This window comes from Anser anser (assembly GCF_964211835.1).
Source record: "Anser anser genome assembly, chromosome: 9".
Classification (NCBI taxonomy): domain Eukaryota; kingdom Metazoa; phylum Chordata; class Aves; order Anseriformes; family Anatidae; genus Anser; species Anser anser.
In genome coordinates, this window is record NC_139729.1 from 10005637 (window position 1) to 10025902 (window position 20266).

The window sequence follows — 20266 nt, forward strand, 5'->3', positions numbered from 1 at the left end:
TCCATATAATTCATGGAAGCTCAGGGAGAAAAAAGGACTCTTTCCTATGGTTTACTAAGTTACCAGTTTACTGAGCTACCAACTCTGGAACTCGCGTATGCATTGGAAAGCCAAGAGAAGATAGTTCAAGGACAAAACGAACCTTGAAGTGACTGTCCATGCACCTTGCTTTGTGAGCTGAAGTACATGAAGGTAAGTGAATGAACAAGATGCTTTTAAGTCTTCCTGACAGACCTGAAATTTCAAAAAATATCTCACACAACTGAAAAAAAAAAAAGCAATCTGAGAATAAAAGCCTGTACTCTTGAGACTGCTAGAACACTGCATGAAAGCAAACTAGGCAGTGATGATGACTACAAACAAAAACCACCTCTTTTTGCTTTCTGAGTCTTTCAAACCTAGGAGAATATAACCTTGTAAAGCCACCTGTGGTTTGGGCAGCTATTATTAGAAGTTCTTACTACCTGTAAATATTAAAAATGTGGTAGACACTGAACACATTTTACTGTGGGAATTTCCTGATATCAAAGGCAGTCTGTTATTACTGTTTTAAGGCAGCTTTTAGAATGACTCTGCAGAAATAACAGCCTTTCCTTCTCCCTTAGCATCTGAACAGTCTAATTATAATTTAACAGCTGTTAGCTGAACTGCTTTACAAAGGCGGGTAAGCCTGGCTTTTCTGCCTTCTGTTGGCCATATTGCAGCTTTACTCCACTGAATGTAGTCAGTGGATTTGAGAATCAAATTTCAAGTGCTTATCTAATAATTGGCAGGTTGTTCTTTTAACTAGAGGATGTACAATACAACACTGTGTTATTTACATATTCTCTGTGTTAGCCTTGAAAACACCTGCTCCATAGTCCAGCTTCACCAGGAGCCTGGCAAGACCTCTCACTACCAGGCAGTGCGGGGCTATGTGATATAATCTGTAGTAAAAGACCACGAGCCTTAGCTACAGTGCACTGCAAGAGCTGGGTATATCAAAGGTGTCACCAGCATCACATAGCCTTGTGCTAACCTATAGTTTGTTAAACTTCCTCCCTAATAACCCAGGAAGGCTACAGAGGAGAGAAAACCCCGAATCTTTCCTAGTCCATGTCAAACGATAGGGAAGGCGGAGAGTTCCTTTTTTTTTTCTAATCTCAGAATCCAGTGATTTTGTTTAATTGCAAGCAAAAAACAAGTGCCAGAATCTAATGTAATAAGAGACACTGGGATTAAAACTGCCTGAGGAGGTGGGAAAGTAAAATGGCTTTATATAGTTTTCTAGAAAAAGTAAACCTTGAAATGCGGGTTTATTATGGTATACATATTGCACCAGTAAAGAGCAATTCCATCTCCTTTCAAACCACTATGTAGACGCCTACAAGTTGTGATGACATTTTTCAATTTCTACTACCAGGAACTGTCTTGACAGTTTTGCCATCTTTCCGTGGGCTTATCAGGCACCATTTGATAACTGTGTGCATTCTTGGCCCCCTTTAGAACTTCAGAAGATTTGTTCTGAATTTCCTTTCTTAAAAGCTTTACTGTTCTGGTTACAACTATCTGGGAACAACGTGTATTCCTTACTCTTCTTCGCTCTTTTCCTTCTATGTGACTATTTCACGTACCATCCCTGCAGTCCATCTCTGCCAGTTCCACCACTAATGACCAGAGCAGCAGTAGGTGTTCTCGTCCAAGTGAGAGCTCACCAAATGCTTTAGTGGTAGCACAAACATTCATCATCTCTTCTAAAGAAGCCTGAAACATCCTACAAGCATATTAGGATTTCTCACAACCACATTTTACACTGAAACCACTGTTGCCACTACCACTGCCTCCATGGCAGTCATCCTAATCTTCCCCTGCTATACCCTTTGTTTTACTCTCCCTCTTAGTTTTACAGTTTAGGAACGAAAAAATATCATTAGTGAAACTACAGTAAGCAATATCCTCAAAGATGAATTTAGTCTAAATCTTCCTGTCTCTACCACCAAAGGTTTCATGCTCTTCTGTTTCATTCAAAAGTCTCAAAGTCTGAGTGGTTTTTGTTTTGTCTTATTTTTCAGGGGTGTTCACATACAAAAAGCAAAACTCTTGATTACTGCACTCACCATCTTAAACATTTCTTGACTGCTCAGATGTCTGTTCCCTTTGAATGCAAATGCCAGTTGAAAATACAAATATTTTTGAGATGCCTAGGTTTGTCAGATGGAAAAAATAAAGTAGCAGCCTTTGCTGAGGATGAGAAAGGGCATATCTGGGGAGCTGTAGGCAAAAGCAGTGTCCTTAAGGTTTGTCTATAACCTAGATGAGGAGCCAACCCACGCTTCGCTCTGCAGCTAAGCCTAGAACCTGAAGCTCTTTGGAGTAAGAAAGCCAAGCTGGCTCTGTGGAAGCAAAGTTGCAGCATTTCTGAGGTGCTCTCCACGTTATGAACTGCCCTTGGCTGTATTTATCAGCTCTTGTGTAGGATACTGAAGTGCCTTCTCCTGATGTGAGTAAGACGCCACTGTCTTACAGGCATCCCTGTCTCTGGATTTTACCACAAAATGAACTTTGGGCAGTTAGATCATTACTACCTGATTAAGTGCAGTGTGAAATCTTCTTCAGCCTTGTATGGCTGTACAACACATCACAATCACACCATGTGTACCTAAAACTAGGAGAAGCAAAAAGGTACATTATCCTTAAAAAAGGGAGCCCTTCAATAAATAATCTAGCGTGCCTGCTCCTGTTTGACCCAGACAAGGGGACCTGTTTGGTCCCCTTGGCTCCTTTGAGCCCCCACGGCTCCTGTTTGACCCAGGAAGGAATCAACCCATCCAAACTAGCTGCTTCGATTCCTGATTGTTTTTTCTTTGTAGACCATAGCAGAAATTGTGGAGCTTGCAGAACTGATCTCTCCTTTCTTAATGTGCTAGCAAAAGTGGACACATCGCTATGTATCTATAATGCCAGCAAGAAGGTTGTCTTTTAAACTTTGTTTTTCTTTGAAAAGGAAATAATTAAAATCTTCTCTTGCTTTTAAAATTTCCTTAATGAAGAAAAAAACTACCAACCAACAGAACAACCAACCTCCCTTTTCACTTGTCTAAGCTGGGTGGAGGTTCAGCTGCCTTCTTGCTGCATTGCCCAGAAGCGCAAGGGAGGCAAGGCTCCCAGAGGCAGCTGGGGAGCCCAAGCTATGATCCCCCACCCCGGTGCACAGCCTGGGGAATTTCAGAAACCAGCAGCAGGCAATGTGAGCAGCAGTGCTCTGCCACAGCATGGGCACTGCCCGGCATCTTCTGGTATTCTAGCGTATATATTTCATAAATTAAACTAACACAGATTAACAGTGTTAGACTCTCAAATTCAAAACAAATTCAGTCACAATTTGTCTGTGCAGGGTTAAACAGCATTGTCTGTCCCTTAGGTTTGCCATGCTGCTGTGACAGATATTGATTTTAACAGTTTTCAGATCGCTTTCATCACCTGAGTTACTTCAGCTCAGGCTTCAAATTTTTTGAAGTGGTCTCAAACTTACAGCATTTTGGGGTTGCGATTTTTGGCATTGTCTCATTCACCCTCTCTGTGCCACCCCACAGTAACCTGTTCTCTTTTCATGATGCTGTATGAAATACCATTCTCCCTTTATCTGGGCTATTACTTAACCAGTCGATTAATTTACCTCTTATGTTCCCTGCTTTCTCTACAGAAAAGGCGTTGAGAAGATTTGGGTATAACCATAATGTGGCACGTTGACTAAATCATCAAAGTCTTCACTCTCCTGATACTTCCAGGGTTGCCTCCTACACGCTGGCATTTTCAGGTTTAGCATTGCTTAGGGTGACTCTGATTATGTTGCCTCAATTGTCCTCAATAAATTCTCTCAACTCTTATTTAAAAAACAGGTATATAATTTAAATGCACCTTTGTCTTGGACGGGAACACTCAAAATTTCTCATGTGTATTACCCTTTTGCAAGCACACTGATGTGGAGAAATACTTGTTGGTTCCTCCATGGAAGATGGAGCCAATATGAAGCATGTTGCCTGCAGCTGTCTGTACAAAGGCTCCCTGTGCCATGTGCTGTATGGGAATGAGCTCACTAGTTGAATAGAGCTACTGAACCAGTTACGGATGTAGTCTGACAGTCACAGAACGAACATGACTCATTTAAGAACATTCTTTACCTTCCCTTTTAATGAGTGGTTTCACCATAGTCAGTAAAGTAGAACTGAAGGGAGAACAAAGCGTTCTTCAGCCAGCTCCACACGGTGTTCTCGCACGCCACCTGCTCTGCTGCACGAGTATGTTTGACACGTAAACAGAAGCAACTGTCCCTCCACAGTGACAATATCCCTCTGATGTCCCAGACCTGGCAACAGAATCGCCTCTAGCAACGGATACTGACGTGCTACTGCTAACAATACTAACGCAGTACTAACAGATGAGGTTGATGGCAAGGTTTTACAAACTACAAGAAAAAAACTTTAAAACTACAAAACATTGGCATGTTGAGGAGAGACCATCATTTTTTCATGACAGTAATAATGGTGTTGGTAAGAGAGCAGGGTTCTGCAAGTAAGGAAACTTGGGTCTTGTTTCACCAAGTCATCGAGGCTTGGTTATGTGGCTTCATGCTAGAGAGTGCTTGACTTCCACGTTCAGTTCTCTTAAGAAGGGCTAAGAAATGAGCCCATGTTATGTCTTCACTTTCCCACCTTGTGGTATGTCAGTAATCACTTGAGTAAAGCTCTTTCAGAGAAAGTAGATAATAGAAATTATAACATCAGTGTAAACTTTGAAAATTTGATCATTATTTGCGACATATTTTTGGTATAATAAAATCTCAACTCCACCAATGCCAATGACAAAGAACCTCTTGGTTATGCCCATAGAACTGAGGTTTCATCTCCTGTTCAGCCACTGCAGCATGCAAATAGCAGCAAAATTTTCTGACTCTGCAATACAGTAGTCCTCATACAAGGTCTTCTGCTATTGTTTCATTTTTATTATAGTGGATGGATCCTACCTAATTAACTTAGAGTAGAAACAATGGCCTGTATTCACTTCACCAATAATGGCTCTGTCCAGATGGGCACAGTGCAATTTTCAAGCATACTGCATTAGTGGTCTCCCTGTATTATTTATTTTACTGTAATCTACCATGTGGCTGGGGAAATAGACTGTTTATACAGATTTGGATTCTGTAACTGACATTCATGTTAACTCAATGTGAATCTCAAGATTTGAGGCACGGTTACTTGTAAATGCCTCGTGACATGTTATGGAGTGCTGTGTCTCTGGTTTTGAGCAGTGACCTGTATTTCTGAGGGACCCAAGTTCAAGCTCTAATGATCAAGTCTGAAGTGAGGTAAAGGCTTCTAGATGATGGCAAGATGTGCTTTGATTGCATTTTAGAGCCTGAGAAGAGGAGAGATTGTCTCAATGGACAGAGTCAGTATATAACAAAAAAGTTGATTCATTGGCTATTAGGTTCCAGTGAAGTATAAAATCTGTCATTTTAAAAACTCTCCCTTTCTTTGGTTTGCCTTCTGAAGTGCCTTGAACAGTAGAATGTATGACCTCAAATTCTGCTGGCATTGAGACCCATCTTATTACTTCCAGAGGCAGAAGCAAGGAGAGGCTTAAATTGGCCTGATTTGTAAATTTTTGATTTGCAGGTAAGAAGAAACTGATTGCATAGTTCTTAAAGTAATTCCGCAATAGGTAACTTTATATGATTTTATATTATTTTTAGCAAGGTATGATTTTTTCACTCTTTGTTTTGTTGCACCCACCCCTTTTTTCCTTAAATATATTTCCTTAGTTTTCTTATAGCAGTGTTTTAGCGTGAAGAAAGCCTTTCCCCTAATAAGCAACAATTAGCTAATATTACTTAAGATTACTAATCCCTGCTTTCCTTTTATACCCTTTAACCTCTCTCCTTTAAAGAATGAATGCTTTTTTTTTTTCCCCTTTTGATTGAATTAAACTGCTTGTTTAATTTCTTTTATTGTGTGGTTACACAACAGAAGAATTGAATTCCAAAGTTCTGCTACAGCTAACAGAGTATCACATGTTACAAGCAGATTGAATGTCTCATTATGGCAGTAAGTATTATAGTTTTGTGGGTTTTTATGTAAATAAGGCTCCCGTGATCACTCTGCTTTTTCTCTGCTTGGTTGCCTCTCTCCATTCACCTAATAATTTTGACTTTATTGGCCAGTGTCTACAAATGTGACTAATGGGAAGAAGTCCCAAAGATATTTGAGCTATATAATTTCCAATAAATTATATAATTTTCAAGAAATTAGATACCTGGGAAACCAGGTAGATGAGGAAAGTCTCCCTGGAGCTGCACTGAGGAAAGGGTTGTAGTAAAGTTCATACCAATTAAACACCAAATGATCCACAAAGATGGGAACAATTTCTGCCCTGTTTGTTTCACTTACTGTCTTCTTTTGAGCACATGCTCAAAACTATTTAAATCAAAGGGAGTTATCCTGATAGAGTATGTATTGGTTCTTGGCCACGTGGATGAATGAAAGAGTGCAAAGTGAGCTGTTATTTCTCTTTTAATTTGTGACTTATCAGAATTTTCTAATTTATTTGCAGATGCAATCTGTGAAGCTTTACTTACTGAAGTATCTAGAAGTGACTTGGTCTACAAGGGAGTGCTGCAGTGCCCGAAATGCTTATTATAGTCCCTACTTTGTTTCCCAGTAGAATGCCCAGGTATGTGAGGCCTCTCTTCAGGGCCGAACTTCTTCCTGAAGCAAACACAGCCAGTCAGTATGCACACTCCTGAAAACAAAACCAAGCTTCCACTGACTTCAGGAGCAGCAGCATTGAGTTCAAAAAGGCTCACGTGTGAACTAACACTAGAAAACTAATTGAGGCAGATCAGTAATGAGAAACTCAATCTAAAAATGAAGTGGTTTTAATTAAGAGACACTCTTCAGAATTATTCAGAATTATACAGAAATAGGCTCTTTATCATTTAAAATTTGGCTCTTCCTTCCTCACCAACTATAAATCACTGAGCTGTGATTAGTAGACTTAGTAGAAGGAATGCCTGATTGTCTGGCTTTAGTTATGCCTATGAATGTGATGAGGTCTCACTGTAGGTGTGTTGGAGCAGATTCTAGCAACTTGGCATCCAATTTCTTACAAATGTTTCTCTTATCATCGGTTAATGTTATAATCTGTTTCTTAAAAATGAGAACAAATTGCAGAAGAAGCGTGCCCCTAGAGTCCTGGCAGCTAAGGGCAGCAGCATGACCCCACAGCACAATGACTGGAAGTTTAGCTGGAAATAAGAAAGTGCTCAGTTTCAATCCTGCGCCAAGACCTCGTCCAATATTTTATGTAATGACTACTTAACAAAAGGTGCATAAATGCTCACCAGAGGGGAAGCCAGTACCCAGATCTTGTCTCTCCAGCTTTATTCTGTCTTTAAAGGAAGGTGTGCCTCTCGCTCCATTTTATTAAGAGACTGGTAACACTTCACTCTGCTGGAGTCCAAAAGGAGACGGTAAATGTGATGGAAATCAGTGAACTCTGTGTACCCTTAGTCCGAGACCAAGAGCATGACAGGAATCAGTGGCTGTGCGGAGTCCAGGGCTAGGTCACACTGCTGCAGGCCCAGCACCAGGCCGTAGGCCCTGCTGCTCAGGTGTGTGTGGAGAAATCCAGGCACCTCAAGGAGATCTGCTATGTGTGGCCATGGTTAACCTAGAAAGTTGTGTGTCTCGGGTAGCAAAAGCTGTGGAAATGCTATTCTACTGTCTCTACATTTAAAAAGAACTTTCCCACTCGTTTCATCATGTCTGCCAGTCCGTGCCGTACATGGACTCTGAAGTGTACCTGCTTACGAAGGAACCAAATTCAGTTGCTTAATGGTCAGGAAACTACCACGAAAAGGGTTTTGACAGATTAATAAATTAATAAATAAAAACTGTCTCATTGAGGGACCAAGCGAGTAGAAGAGTAAGCAAAAGTAAGGGTCAAGACCATATAACCATGAGGGGGTGATAGCAAGGCGCTAGCAGTGGCAGGGATGGGGCAGCACAGCCCCCCTTGATAAACATTAAAACCCTTGTAAAAGCTGTCTTTGGCACCTCATTGGATAGTTTTGAATGGTGAACACCAGCCTGGTGGAGGCTATTACTTTCAGTGCAGAAGAGGGTGTATAAATCCGACACAGGAGGCACGAATGAGGATGCATTTTTTCTGTTTAGCATCCCTTACTAGTGCTCTTATGCTAGGGTAATGACTTGCCTAGTGTGACGACCTGCCAATTTCATTTTAAGTGCCTCACTCCCCAATTCCCCATACCATAGGCTGACACCAATAGGCCCTGGAACCTCCACTCTGCCCCACAATGCTGTCGTCCATCCTGTTTTGTTTTGGCTTTAGTGGTCCTGCAGCTGCGACGTGATCCAACCAGAAACTTCTTTCATGGGATTTTTCAGTCAAATCAATTTCCTAATCTGGTTGACAGTACAGTTACATAATCTCTACTTTTTAAGTCAGTGGAGGTGGTGTGACTGTTCCTCTTGGTAGCTGTGTAAGGTCTTAGACCAGCTTAGGTAGATTGTGAAACCACACGCTAGCACTCTGAGTTATGCAGGAAGCTTAAAAACCTTTTTCAGCCCTATGGATTCGAGTTCAGGCTTTCTTCAGACTTCTGTGAGGCTGACTGCAGAAAATGAGTTGCTAACACACACTGAACAGCAGGATACTGGACCTGGGGGTGCCCAGAATTTGCCAGGAGTACAGAGCTGTATTTGCTTTTGAATTCATGTAAGGGACTTGGGGATCAGCATACGTACCTACAGTGATGAGATACACCCCTCCCCTTTGTATGCTTTCAGTCATTCTAAAACAGAACAATTCAATGCTCCCTTATGTGTCACTTTTCAAGATACTCAAAATTGCACTGAGGTTGTCAACAGAAACCGAATAAAAACAACTAGAAAACGGTAAGAAGGGGGACAGAATGAAAAGCTATGTTCCCCAGAATTCTTTATGAAAGGTTTTCTGCCCAAGGATGGCCACACACCTTTGCAAAGGACTTCTGAGCTGCAGCACTTACTAGAAGTTTGCTGCTTGAGTTGGAGTTCTGTATTGCCTATGTTCCTTTACCTTTCAACCACAGAGTGTCCAAGACTGTATGGATATTGCTGTCTATCTGCTTATTATACTTTGTTCCTACACTTGGTAGTGATTTTAGAAAAACCTGCCCATATAGTCACTGGTAATGAGGAAAGTTGTTTTTTTTTTTCGCTTCCCTCATCTTCTGTCTGTACGACGGCAACAGTGACGCCTCTTGCTCATTAGCAAAATGCCTTTCCGGATCTCTGCAAGAATCAATGAAAGTCAGCATCACTGTAAATGATGAGTAATTAGACTTAGGAAATGAAGAATTAGTCGTGGGCTCCAGCTGCAAGATATTGATTTTTTTTTTCCCCCTGAACAATATACAGTTCCATCAGTGCTGTGATGTAACATAACAGGTAGCTTTTGCAAGTGGGCAAGCTGAAGCACAAGAAAGCATAGCTACTTGAAAAAGATGAGCCCTATTTCCTTAACAGTAACCAAATCAAAGCAAACAGTCCTTAGGTAGTTTTTCAGGAAGTCTGATTCTGGTTTTTCCTCCACGTTGAAGGATTTGTTTGTTTATTTATTTTTCAAAAATGTTGACGCTGTCAATGTGTTGCTGCTTACCAGAACTGATTAAGATACTTTTGTTAAGCAAAAATTCTAACTTTTTTTGGTCAGGATGCTGGGAAAATGTCCAGCATTCTGTGAGGGGAAAAAAAGTACTGATAATATTAAGCAGTACTAGAGGCAGGGGGAATTTCACACACAAAAAGTTTTCCTAAATACCCTTTTTTTCCCATGTAAAATATTTTTAGAAAAGAAGAAAAAAAAAAGAGGGAAAAAGAAAAAGCTCTACCAATTCATCTTTTGGGATTTCAGAAAGATACCGTGCTGGAGGGGAAAAAAAAAAAAAAAAGAGCTAGACAAGGAAAAGACTCAATAGCATCTGCAGACTAAGTATCAGTAGTGCAGTTTGAGCAATGCTAGTTCTGCATTTGAAAGAAAACTGCAAGGCCCAAACCTGGCTGCTTCTGTATGGATGCTCCGTAGGAGAGCCTGCTGCCTTTCACTGTGTTTCACATCAGTGGGTAGTTGCCTTGCAAAACTAAATGGGGGAGCCAGGTAAAATTTAAAGCAGTACAGCACCCCCTTCTCTAGACAAAAGCTGCTACGGATGAATACTCGTGTGAGATGTGGGGTGTTATATGGTGAAACAAACAAATGGACATATATAAAGGACTTGATTTATACATCAGTGATTTGTTCTCACTGCGTTCCAAGAGTTACAACTGAATACAAAAGAATAAACAAAGCTGGAAAAAAATTCACAACCACTTGCATGTTTTTGTAATACATTCTTCTTTGTGCTTTTTTTTGTTTTTGTTTTTGTACATGCAAGGAAACGTACTGTACTTATTCTGCTCTTAAAACCCTTATGCAATAGCTATTTAGTAAGCAGAGTTACCTTAAAATCAAAACAAACCACTTTGCTATGAATTTTATCCTGTTGCAATTTACAACCATTTTCTTTCGCTTTGTTTCTTAACATATGTGCTATTGTGCCACTGGTAATATTCACTGGTCTAGAAGACATGTGCCTGACATTTCATACTGGTGTTGCCTGGAATATCTCGAATCTATGTACATGATTCCAACTTTCAGAAAATTGGAACAGTGGAAATTTTTTTGACTGGTTCCAGTTATGCAATCACATTTTGAGTAAGTTTCCCCCGTTTCTGTAACTTTTATTTTTTATTGTAAATTATTTTAAAAAGCTATAAATACTAAAAGGTGTCAAGGATAGAAATTGAAACTGATTCCCTGCAAGTGCGGAGCTTGACCAAAATAATTGTTCAGTATTCCTTTAAAGTAAGCAGAACTGAAGTGATGCATCTGGTTGTTACTAGGTTGGAGAAGGTACTGGCTTTTTCTGGTGATGGTAACTACTGTTCTCCTGCTAGAACTGGCACGTTCCACCACAGTGATGGATGTATCTCCTGTTCTGGTTGTTCTGGGAGCTCATTCAGCCCGAGAGCAGTGCCACAGTTTGCCTCCAGTTCCCCCCGTGTGTACTCTGACAAGGTGGGGGCAGGCGGGCCCTCAAAGTTTTTGCTTGGTGGAAGTGCCTTACTTGGAACCTGTGGTTAGAGGTGGAGCCCTCAGCACCAGCTACAGACAGGTAATTTTGGCATGTGACGTGATAAACGTTATCCCATGGAACCCAAGAACATCATTCTACATCCCTCCAACCCAACCAACCCTAAAGAGGAGAATTTAAACAGATGACGAGGTTCCGGATGTGAAGCACTAAGACCTGTAAGTTGACCAAACTATACAGAGAATATCTAATTAGGATTAGTCTTTAAATTAGACTCTTCAGAGGAGTACAAACTAAAAATGGGATCCTGATAAGCTGACTTGTGCTTTGCAACAAATCCAGTTGCAGGATCTGGTCTTAATGCTTCCACTCCCCACCCCCTCTCTTCTCCAGGAGTTAAATACTGCACGGTGCTTTACTCACAAGCTGTTTCTGTAATAGCAGTTGCTTAAATATCTGTGTACCTAATGGACTTATCCCTAACACCGCAGCGAGAGAGGGAAGCAGTATTAACCTCATTTTGCAGATAAACAGTGGAAGCCCTGGTGGCTCCCTATCCCTTACACCCTATGGGGTGATTGCACGTATGCAGTGAGTGTGAAAGTGCTGTTACACCAGGGCTGGCAGCGCTTTGGCACGTCCGCTGCTCCTTCTCCTTGCAGCCACGTATGAGCACGAAGGCAAAGGAGGCTCCGAACATGGATGAACTATCACGTCCACGGAGCTACTGAGGGAGCTCGGCTTGTTTTGAGACATTTCTCCTCAGAAAGAGCAGTCGGGCACCGGGACGGGTTGCCCAGAGAGGTGGTGGCGTCACCGTCCCTGGGGGTGCTCGAGGAGGGGCTGGACGCGGTGCTGCGGGACGTGGTTAGCGGGTGACACTGGTGGTAGGGGAAGGCTGGACAGAAGATCCGGGAGGCCTCTCCCGCCCCCACGCCCCACGGCTCTTCCTGGCGGGGCCTGGCCCGGGCCCCTCACGGAGCCGCCGCCGCCGCCGCCCCCCGCCCTAAGCCCCGCCCCTCGCCGGGCGCGCGCTGACGTCACGGGCGGCTCCGCGGGCGGCGGTGGGTGGGGGAGGGGCCGTCTCGGCGGTTGCGGCCGCTGGAAACATGGTGCCACACGTGAGGCTTATGTAAAGTGAGCGGCGTGCGGCGCAGCCAATGGGCGAGCAGCGCGCCCCGCCCCCGCCGTGCTCGGCGGCGGGCGTCACGCTCCGGCGGCCAATGGCGGCGCGGCGGGGGCGGGCCCCGGGCGGCCGGTCACGTTTCTGCCTGTATGAAGTCGGGGCCGGGCTGCGCCGCGCCGCGCCGGGCAGGGCAGCGCCGGGACGGACCGGGCCGGGGGACGCGCGGTGAGTCGGGGCCCGGCGGGCGCTGCCCCGCGGCTGGGGATGGGGCAGCGCGGCGGGATGGAGGGGGGGTTGCGGGCGGGCTGCCCCCGGCCCCTCGTTACGTAACGGCCGCCGCGGGGGCGGGACCGGGCCCCCCTCTGCACCCCCCCCCCTCCCCCGCAGCCCCTCGGGGCCTCCCCGCCGCGGGGCCCGGGGCTCCCCTCACAGCGCCTCGGGTCGGGGGCGGCGGGGCCCGGGGGGCGGCCGGGCCGACAGCGGGGAGCTCCGGCACCGGGAGCCGGGGGGGGGGGGTGAACCGGGCCGGGGGGGTCGCCCCGGCGCCGTGCCCGCAGCCACAGGTGGGCGGGCGGCGGGTCCCGGCCGTGGCCGTGCCGCGCCTGGGGGCGGCGGGGCGCGGAGGGCGGCGGCGTGCCGCTCCATGTGCGGTTACAAAACGGTTTATGTAAGGCCGGCTCCGTGCGCGCCGCTCAGCGGGGCGGCGGCGGGCGGGTGGCACGGCCCGGCGCTGCGGGGCTGGGGGAGGGCCCCGGGGGGCCAGCGGGAGGGCTGCGGGAGCTGGGAGGGTCTGGAGTTGGTTGGAGGGAAACGCCGCAGCTTGCTTAGGGCGGCGCGTCCGGAGGGTTTTCAAGAAGTGCGTTGGCCGTGGCCCTTAGGCTGTAAGAGGTCCCTTCATTTTTTTTCTTTTCCAGATGTAAGACCCAGAGGCATGCCGGCTTGTGCATCTGCCACTGAGTAGTTACTGCTTTCATATTCACAAATAAAGGAGAAAAGGTGGAAATCTTGTGACGTTTCCGGTAGTAAGACTGTCTGCTCAAGTCAAAAGCAGAGTCAGAAACTGATTTAGTCCAGTGAGAATCAGTTTCAAGTTGCCACGGTTGTTTCAACCACGGAGTTTCTTTGCAGATGACAGTTAAAGTTAGTTATCACTTCTCAGAACTACAGCAAATTTTTAGCGCTGGCCTTTGATTATTGTCCAGGTAAAATCCAAACTCATCACTGTGATGGCAGTGAGGAATATTGACTTAAATGCAAATGGTTAATTTTGTTAACATACGTTTTTCTTATTAAACCAAAGTATGCCAAGCTGTCAGTTAAGCACGTGGTGTATTCTGTAAGTGTCTCTAAGTTTTATTGGATTGCTTGAGGCCATTGAGCTTGCTAAAACTGAAACTTTTCATGCCTTCTGGAGTGCCTCAGTGTCTACACTTGTCCTTAGTCTTCTTACCCTTGCTCCCAGTGCTGTGTATACACTTTACGCAGTGGATCTCAAATACAAAATTCAGGAGCAGGGCCTAGAACTGGGTTCATGTCACCGAGAGTGCCCCCATTGTTGTGCTGTAACATCAGGTCCTTTCTTGCTTATGCTTGTGTGTGTTTGCATGCTGCTCTGGTCTTTTTGCTGTTTCTTACTGCAGCTTGCTTTGTTTCTGCAAAGTGAGCAAGTTTTACTGGAGGACCGCACAGTGTCCTCACTTGATGCGGGCTTTGCTGTTAGCCTTGTGATCAGGGCACTGTCCTGAGGTGTGGAGTCCTTCTTCTGGCCTGCTGCTGGTCTGAGCAGGTTGCTTATCTTAGACACGAAATTAAAAAGTAGGACCTGTGGCCTAGGGTGAAAGAAGAAAGTCATATCCTTCAGTTTTGGTGTGTGTTGGGCTGTTCCAGGTGTTTAATTGAAGGTAGAAGGGAGGACACCCAAGCTGCCAACTACCCAAGTAAAGCAGTGTCCAGCTCCTTGTGGTGAGAAGCTGCCCTGCCCTGTAACTTAGCTTGCCTTAATCAGAACATGAGGCTGCAGAGAGAAGGATTTTGGCTGCTGTGTACTTTCTTCAGATTCAGCAAGTTTTCTGGATTCGTTTGTGATCCCGAGACTAAGTGGTGTTGCCAACACTTTTGTTTGTCAGTTGCTATGACTTGTAAACTTCCTATGTTTGTTTTAACACGAATGCAATCTGTGAAAAAATAAGTAATCTTCATTTTCACACTTTACTTGTATTCCTTTTATATTTCCACAGGGAGTCATAAAGAGACAGCGTATCACGGTAGCGCTTAGCGTAATACCTTTTCCCCACTTCTTTTCTCAGTCACTACGATTAAAATATGTAACAGTCTCAACTTTCAAATAAGCTTATTTGAGTCTGTCCCTGGATAGTACACTTTTATAGTAATAAATTTCCCCTGTGAAAAATCACTTTTTTGTGTGTGCGCCACAGTGTGAGATCAGAGTAAGTGGAGTAAAAGTTCTAGACTTTTCTTTTACCTCAGACTTTGTTATGACCAGGAAGTGTTTGCTTTAGATGCAGACTGATAAACCAATTTTTTTCTTCCTGGGTTCTTGCCACACCTGTATTCCTCTAACACCTTTACAATATTAAAATGCACTTTGCTGTAGAAAAGATTTTTTTTAACCTTTTAAAGTATAGGCACATGGGCAAGTTACTGTGGGATGAGGTATATTTGGTGTGGTGTAGTAGAAAAGCAAGTAAATTGTCACTAACCAGTAGAGCAAGTAAATTATCACTAGTCTAGATCAACTATAGTGTTTTATATAGGGTTGCTGTTGTTGGCCTATGTTAAAAGGGAACGTCATGTTCCTACTGGGGTGTTGTGTAACACTTGGCATGAGTGTGCTGTAGCCACTGCATTATATTGATACCGTTACCACATCATAATTACTGGATAATCAGGTGTTTCTGAAAAGGAATTTTAGTGTCCAGTGGCGGTTGCATGGCCTAGAATTCCTGTCTGAGGACGGTGGATTACAGAAACTCTTAGCTGCATTATCTATCCTGCTGCATTCGTACTGTCCGCATCCAGTTATGTCCCCGTTGCGCAAGTTTGAAACTGCTTGACTAGTTATTATGTTAACCTCTCTTGTCAAGCACTGAACAGCAAATAGGTCAATTATATCACAAAGAATAACAGATACTAATTCTGCGATTCTGAAGGGCTTTGACTTGTGGTTTTGGTACAGGTGATGTTGGGTGCGGGAAATAGTAATGCTGCTTGCTGATGGTTTGTGTAGTGCGTAAAGGTGCCTGACCCCTCTCCCGCTTCCCAACTGTTCCCTGAGCTGAAATGCAACCGTGGTGGGGCCAGAATGTCGCTCCCTCTTGTGCTGTTGGTAGTAAGGCAAACCTTTGGCTTCCTGGCTGTTGCCTAGTCAAGAATGAGTCCACCTTTTGACAAGCAGAGAGAAGCTTATTTTTTTTTAGCTACAGGTGAAATACTTCCTTCTGTGAAGCATGTTTAGAGGGTGTGGGAGAAGAGAAGGTGGCTGTCAGAAACACACTTCATGGGCTATTGATTTTGTGATCTGTTGCTGGGAGATGTTGTGACCCCTGGCCAGTCTTGCGAAAGACGGAGTGGCAGAAGACTGAAATGAAGGAGGATCAGAGGGTTTGGGTATGCCTGCAGAGGCGGAGGAGAAGCTCAGAAGCTACTCTTTGGAGCACGATCTGTTCCTGCTGGCAGTGAACCAGCAACGCCATGTGGCAGGGAAGCACCCGAACACATGGGAATCCACATGTCTGAGCACATGCGCGGTGATCTGGTACTCCAGTAAGTGGCTTAGTAGATCACTGGGCAGGCATGCTTGTGCAGCCTGCTTGTGCTCTGCCTGCCCGCAGTGCTAGTACACGGGCAGATCAGGCTCTTGTGCCTCTGTTTGGTATTTCAAAGGTTATCCTTCAAGTGTAGATATGATCTTTATGTCTAACTGCCTGCGTTAGACTTGTACCAGTCCGGTACAAGGTTCTCTTATGTGGCTGTCTGTGCTTCTTGCCGAGTTCCTGACGGACAGCAGCAGTGTATCGACCTTCTTGCAAGCTGCACGGGCAATAGGTTGGGAGTGTGTGTTCGCCACCATGCACACCAGTGAGATTATGAGATTTTTTTTGTGTGAGTGAGAGCCACTGTAAGACCAAGAAAAGCTTTGTACAGATGTTCTCAGCTGTTGCTCAAATGCTGCTGAAATAGTATGTGGAAGTCTTAGAGAAGCCTTCTGATTCCTCTGGCTTGTTTTGGTAGTCTGGTTTAAATGACTTCACTTCCAGGGCATGGTAAGAAATAAGGCTAGCTTTACCTCTCTTGAGATAAATAACCATGGAGTATGATCTGCTTTTCTTCGTTTTCTCCCAGTAGAAAGCAAAGCTTTACTGCTGAAGGGATAGAGACTTCCCATGCCGTATACATGACAAGTAAACTGAGAAACAGAGCAGCCCGTTTCTCTGCGCAGGAGTACAAGGAGTACTAGTACTGAGCATGACTGCAGAAGTTCTGGGCAGGACGGACTGATGTTCATCCTGAAAAGATGCGACAGGGGGGAGGAGAGTGTGTTTGTATGCCAAAATGACGGGGAAAGGCTTTGGGGTTTTGCTTTCAGCTGTTGTTGAGTATATTGTGGTAACTTTTAGTGCTTGATTTTTTTTTTCTATAGATAGAATTGTTGGAGAGTTCCTTGTATAGGTGTGTCAAACTGGCATTTTTAACGTAGAACCAATGCTATACCATCTTTCCAACATGCTGTCCTTAAATTGTGTAAAACAACACCTGTATTTGGCATAATTGAAGCTTAGGGATACAAGATGAAGTGTTCAGGATGTCCAGTACTTGTATTTTTCATTGGTCGTGCTACCTGTTCTCCTTATTGCTTCCCTCTTTTGTATCTTGGTATGACTTTTGTGCTTGACCTTATTTCATGTACTTTTATGCTTCTGCTCCTTTGTTTCTTTAATTGTACAAAGATCTTCAGTACATAAAGCACTTCTTTGCTCTCAATTACATCTCTGCCATGGGTTCCTGGGTGATTTGATCTCTTATGTCTCTGTACTAATATATCCAGCTTGCAGGACAAGTACATCATGTTTGTTAGGTGACTGTGCTTTGTGGGGTGTATTAATGACTTGCCGTAGAGTCTTCCAGAATGGGACTTCCATTCTGACTGCAGTAACAGGCATGAGCTGTAGTCATCTTGAAAGAGCAGCACTCACCTGAACCTTCTGTAAACGTAATACAACGTGGTGCAATTCTGCTGTCATCATCCCCCGGAGAGGAGTTCTCACCTAATAGTAAAATTGAAATACAGTTCTGCTTTAGTAGTGAAATATATAACTGGATGGTGGAGCATGCTAATTTTTCCCTCCGGTCTGTGACAGTGCTTTCTCAGATGTATCGTATTTGTTATTTTGCCCGTAGAGGAGAAGAGTTGACTTATGCAAACGTAGAGTTCTTATCACTGTTTTCTTGTTTAATAACTTTTCCAGATCCCCTCAGAAATAGCTTTCTATTTAGAAAGAAAATCAAACATCCTTAAATTTACATTTAATAGAAAGCATTTTAGTTCACCTTTAAAAAGTACACAAAACCTATTGTAGTATTGGAAGGAACAATGCCTGGAAACTCTCATGGGACAGGTAAAGGAGACTGCATTTAGCCTCTTCACAAAAGATCCCAGCACGGGCTGCAGCAGTCTTGTCCATCACAGATGTGTTTCTGCGTTGGCACCTCTTTATTCTTCACAAAAGGTGCCCGCCCTGCTGGCGGTTGAACTTAGCTCTGTGCCAGGGTTTGTTGCTCGCGGTGAAGGAGTAGACGTGAGGAAGTCAGTTTGTGTTTGCTGATCGCTCCAGATCCGCGTTGGCGATCTGAGCAGCAGTGGTGGGGCCAGCAGAGCGTGGCACACTTGCCTCAGAGAAAGAGGACAGTCCCTGCCGGGTGGCTGAGTTGCTGCCCTGACTGCTTTTGGGGGTTACTTTTGCGACTGGCTTCTTACAGCTCCAGGAGAGCAAGTGATGAATCAGGAGCTGGCCCAGGTCAGTGAGCACAGCATAGGTGAGATTGTTTGACCTTCCGTGAGGTAAACTTGCTAAGGTCAACAATGCCCTGCTACTGGGCTATTCATAGTAAGATTGAGTTGACTTTGTCAGGTTACCTCAGGCAAACTCTGCTATTAGTTACCCCATGGAGAAAATAGGCAGCTTTAAAAATAACAGAACCAATCTAAAACAGGGGAAATGAATTAATAGTTGGTTTGGATGCTTCAGGAGCTGGAGTGATTGGTGGTATGATCTTAGGTGGTAGGTCCATTTAGGAACCATTTGTGGGAGACTCTGAGGGATTTTTGTTCTGCTTGGCTCTCTGGGATGCAGCTGAAGACAAGGGGTAATGGTTTTAAACTAAAAGAAGGTAGATTTAAATTAGGTATTTGGATGAAGTTCTTTACTATAAGGCTAGTGGAACACTGGCCCAGCCTGCCCAGAGCAGCTGTGGCTGCCCCATCCCTGGCAGTGCCCAAGGCCAGGCTGGATGGGGCTGGGGGCAGCCTGGGCTGGGGGTAGGGGGCCCTGCTCAGGGCAGGGGGCTGGAGCCCGGGGTCTTTGAGGTCCCTTCCAACCCAAACCGTTCTGTGATTCATTTTATATATTTTGGATGTAAGTAAAAGAAGCCTCTCTCTTTTTATTAAGCTGAGAACAACTTTTGCTTTAAGAATGCGTACCTGTATTTTGGAATGTGAAACCAGTCTTGGTCGTGATGTCAGTACTTTCACTCAGTTGAATTGGTGCTCTGCAGCATTTTTTTTATCTCCTAAGGCTAATTTGGAATGGGTGTTTTGGTGGTGAAATGTTTCAAAATTGTAGTATGTAGAAGAAGAAACAAATTGAATTCAAATAGGTGATCCACGTTTTATACTAGGTCATACTCATTTTCAGCGTGGATGCTCTTAAATGAGTAAGCGGTTGATTTTGAAGGAAACTGTGCTGATATCTGTACTATCTAAACAATGTTCTAACAGTAAATGGATATTATGGAGATGGAATTGTTTTTTTTTTCTTGTATTTACAAAGGGAATAGAATTCAGTGAATTACTCTATGTATTGCTTGAGGGAAATTTGGAACTTAGGTTATGATAGTAGATACCGATCAATAAAGTCTCCTACACTTTCTCTCATTTTGTATTTGTAGTCCTTTTAACTGCTCTTCATCTGTGGACTAAATACCCTCCATTGTTGGGCTTGTATTCCATTATTAAATGGACCTGATTTATGTTTCATAAATTATTTCGTATCTTGCATGTAAAACTTCTTTGTTTTGTAGGAATATACTGATGACTCTTTCAGAATTGGAAAGACTGATGAGTACATTCATTAAGGTGAGTAAGCGTCTTATGATCTCCCCAAGAATCTGATTTCTAGTTTATTCTAAACTGATTTTTTGTTGTTGCTGGTTTGGATAGCTCCCTTGAGCTGTAGTCTGTCAGAGTGCTGAGAACTGAAAAGATAGTCAGGATAGTATGTTTTTAAAGACTTTCACAAATCATTGAGCACCCAGAAATGATGTGACTTTTCTAAATTGTTAGGACACTGAAATTACTCAGTCTAACATCCAGTATCCAGTGCTACATCTGCATTGTTTGCTGTACAATAGTTATTGATAAATTCCAGTCTCTTGAAGGTGTGTTAAGGAGTCTTAATAATTCTGGGGTCCAGAAAACAAAGTTGTTCGCGTTGTTCAGATAATTAGGATGATAGTTCAGGAGGGAAAAAAAAAAAAGGAAAATATTCATATAAGATTTGATTTGGAAAGCAGATTATCGCTTCCAACAATGTTTTTGGTCAGTTTTGTAATGGACTGGTACTATTCTAATCTCTGTTCAAGAAACTGAACACATGGCATCAGAGCTACTGAGTTATGCATGTTTCTGTTCAATGTGTTAGAAGCTAATGACAAAGAAGAAGCTTATT

At 43.8% G+C, this 20266-nt stretch overlaps 2 protein-coding genes across 13 annotated transcripts in view; both read left to right on the forward strand.

Moving 5' to 3' along the window:
• Positions 1 to 3989, forward strand: part of LOC310904494 (vesicle-associated membrane protein 2-like) — a 53381-nt gene extending 49392 nt beyond the window's left edge. For both annotated transcript variants that reach the window (XM_083849324.1, XM_083849325.1), the window contains exons 6-7: positions 60 to 192; positions 3683 to 3989. The gene's annotated coding sequence lies outside the window, so the exon portion shown is untranslated. The remainder of the gene's footprint in view (positions 1 to 59; positions 193 to 3682) is intronic.
• Positions 3990 to 12408: 8419 nt separating this feature from the next.
• Positions 12409 to 20266, forward strand: part of PER2 (period circadian regulator 2) — a 47243-nt gene continuing 39385 nt past the window's right edge. For all 11 annotated transcript variants that reach the window (XM_083849289.1, XM_083849293.1, XM_083849296.1 and 8 more), the window contains exons 1-2: positions 12409 to 12527; positions 19620 to 19674. The gene's annotated coding sequence lies outside the window, so the exon portion shown is untranslated. The remainder of the gene's footprint in view (positions 12528 to 19619; positions 19675 to 20266) is intronic.